General features: G+C 40.9%; 1 protein-coding gene across 10 annotated transcripts in view; it reads right to left on the bottom strand.

Annotated features, from left to right (window-relative positions):
- The window catches only part of LOC107740646 (microtubule-associated protein tau-like), a 37,190-nt gene that overhangs the window by 30,190 nt on the left and 4,042 nt on the right, over positions 1–2,958 (bottom strand). The window contains exons 1-2 of one of the 10 annotated variants that reach the window (XM_016553143.1): positions 2,783–2,858; positions 2,611–2,642 (exon numbers count right to left, since the gene is read on the bottom strand). The exons of 7 other annotated variants lie outside the window; for them this stretch is intronic. The gene's annotated coding sequence lies outside the window, so the exon portion shown is untranslated. Of the gene's footprint in view, positions 1–2,610; positions 2,643–2,782; positions 2,859–2,958 lie in introns of those variants that run through there. 2 more of the 10 variants (XM_016553142.1, XM_016553141.1) reach the window with 2 other exon arrangements.

Below are 2,958 nucleotides of genomic sequence, written 5' to 3'. Positions count from 1 at the left end.
CTAAATTAGCCCGAGTCCAACCCGAGCCCGATCTGTAAAAACAAAAAATGGCCCGAGCCCGGCCCGAATGGACTCGGGCTTGCAGACCTCTATGCTACACACAGGTGACTCCGCTCGCACCAACCGGAGGGGGAGGGGTCGTGTGACTCGTTACGCTCTTCGCTGCACACAACTGAGGGAGTCCTGCACTTTCCATCTTTGACGACACGTAAAAAAAGTGCGCATACCGCAGGAATGGTATAACGGAAAATTTTAGTGGTTTTGAAACCGTGACTTTTCCAAACCGCGGTATACCTTGAAACCGGTTATCGTCCCATGCCTAGTGCAGAGCTGTCATATGACTTTAGAAGATCTGGAATATAGTGCTCAAGCAATGATGCTTTTTTGGTCATTTTGGAGCTTGATGGCTTCATTCCTAATTCACTTTAAATGTAACAAAGTGACTGAGATATTCTTTAGAGATGTAACTTTTGAGTTCAACAGATGACAAAAAGTCATATAGGTTTGTAATCGTGAAGGTGAAGCCTCACAAGATTTAGCTAAAGTTTTGTTCTATTATTTTCTTAGTGTGAAGAACATTTTAATAATATAAATAACCTTTATCATTTTAAAGAACCTTTTGTGCATTTGAAAAATTCTATAGGTGTTAAAGTTTCTTCATGGAACCACTAATGCCAATAAAGAACCTTTATTTGTATAGAAAAAAAGAGTTCAGAACAAGATTATTAGGACTAATAAGGTCAGGAGCATTCTCAAAGAGAAAGTAAATGATATGCATTACTACAAGCATGACTTAAAAGCCTCATTTATGCATAAAAAGTGCTGTGGTGATTTGCCCATGACACACCTGCTCCAACAGCAGAGATGTCCTTGATCTAACCGAGAGACGCAACCTTCCCATCTGCCATGTGGTCTAGACCCACAGCCCAAGTCTTGCCCAGACTCCACAAGAGTTCAGATCACACCTCACTGAACTGAATCTGCACATTAAATGAACCAACTGGCGGAGCAGTCAATGTGTTTGTGCGCGCGGTCTCTGGCTGACATGAAATAATGCTCATGCTGCCAGACAAAGTCGCTGCTGATAACAGAATGATCCACTTGGCATATGAAAATATTCAGTCCCCGAAAAGGACGGTTGGCATTTACGTGAACATGTGTTGTACAGATGCTGGCATGAAGAGGAAAATGTCAGTCTGGTGATATACATCCACCACAAAATGTGTGCGGATGCAGATAGCTGTGAGGCACAGACATCATAAACTACTCAACTGGCTTCAATATTGAGAATATAAGATGTATAAACACCATGAAATCAGCTTGCGTGTGTGTGCAAGACACATTTTTGTGATCTCCAGCCGCTGCACACAGCAAGTTAGTCATCTGTTGCCATGGTGCATCAGGGAGTTCAGGACTGCAGTGCACACTACATGGGATCTGGCCTACCAGACCAGAGAGACACTGTCTCGCTGTCTTCAAGACTTGTTGAATCTGGTTTGTCGTATCCCCGGACGTTCCTGAGATCTTATTGGGCGATAATGGTTCTTCTAATGAAATTAAAGTGAACTCTAATGCTCACATCCCCCTTGTGGAGACCCTCTGACAACATATGGTCTAAAACATATGACTCAATTACTACATACTGTAATGTAATTCATTGAGAATATTGATTAAATGACTTATCATTACGACTTTTTAATGAACTAAGCTAAATTATGATGCAGTCATTATAAGAAGCAAATTTTCTTCTAAATGAAAGGAGAAATGCGGTTCGAAATCAAGCCCACCCTCCTCCATTCTGAAGCTATAAGTGACTAACAGTGAGAAACTGAAGCAAGTAACAGGCGGTTGTCTGACAGGAGTAACACACACTTCATTGTGTGGTCTGTAAACAAATCAGATTTACCTAATGTTCCATGGGTCTCCTTAATTGCCATGGTTAATTAGATTATGCTTGGCATAACTGGACACAAAGCACTCTGGTTCTGTATGACGGTGGGATCTACTGTCAGAAAAATACTTAATAAGTCTTAATCAGGGGAAACTGTCTTTCAGTAGATTTCTGCATGCATAGTTTTAACCCCCTCTGCCCAGACTATTAATTAACTATTTTTTGGCTTTTATTTTACAGATAGCAGCCTGCAGACAGCACCTAGTATTAGCCTAACTTCTTCAGTTAATAAGTGGGAAATTTAAATAATGTTTGTCAGCTTTACTGGAATGTCTGGTTTTGTAAATCTGTTCAAAACAAATGAGGAGGACTAGTTAATAATCTCCTCAGCTCTAATTGTACATCCCTTGCTTTATCTTTTTGTTCTGATATTTGAATTCTGTGACCATATTATTAATTTCCTCCTTAATTTTCTACAATCTAATAACACTGGCTCAAAATAACGTGTTTAGTAAACTAGTTTCAGATACGTGTTTATAATTTGCACAGACAGGCAATGACAAAAACGTATTGCAGAATACCAACCGACCGACCATTAGCCTAAATATCGATGAACTTCTCCTCCAGAAAGAGCCACTGCTATAAAAACCATGCTGAAATACCAACCGCAAATGTCATTTCGTGATCTTTAAACATTATAAAAATGAAAGACTACATACATACTCGATACGAAGGCGACAGTGTCGTTGGGCTAAAGGCAGGCGGCATGTTCGGCAGAGATGGGCGTGGGGGAGGAAGTGAGAAAGATGCAAGTCGACCGTTACGTTTCAAATGTTACAGCCAAGATTTTCGAATTCATAATGTTTATTTTTAAAAAGAAATTGTACTTACGGAGCGAACAATGGGCGAGGATGATGAGAGCGTGGCCAAGTAACAGCCGTGATGAGAGAGAGAGAGAGAGAGAGAGAGAGAGAGAGAGAGAGACGGGGAGGGTGGGGGAGCAAGGTGTGTCCGCTGCCTTGAAAATGCAGAATTAAGTCTACGCATCCTTGTATTCTCATACAAAT

The sequence above is a fragment of the Sinocyclocheilus rhinocerous genome, unplaced genomic scaffold (genome assembly GCF_001515625.1).
Source record: "Sinocyclocheilus rhinocerous isolate Xijiao unplaced genomic scaffold, SAMN03320098_v1.1 scaffold705, whole genome shotgun sequence".
NCBI lineage: Eukaryota > Metazoa > Chordata > Actinopteri > Cypriniformes > Cyprinidae > Sinocyclocheilus > Sinocyclocheilus rhinocerous.
This window is presented reverse-complemented; position numbering and strand designations above follow the sequence as displayed.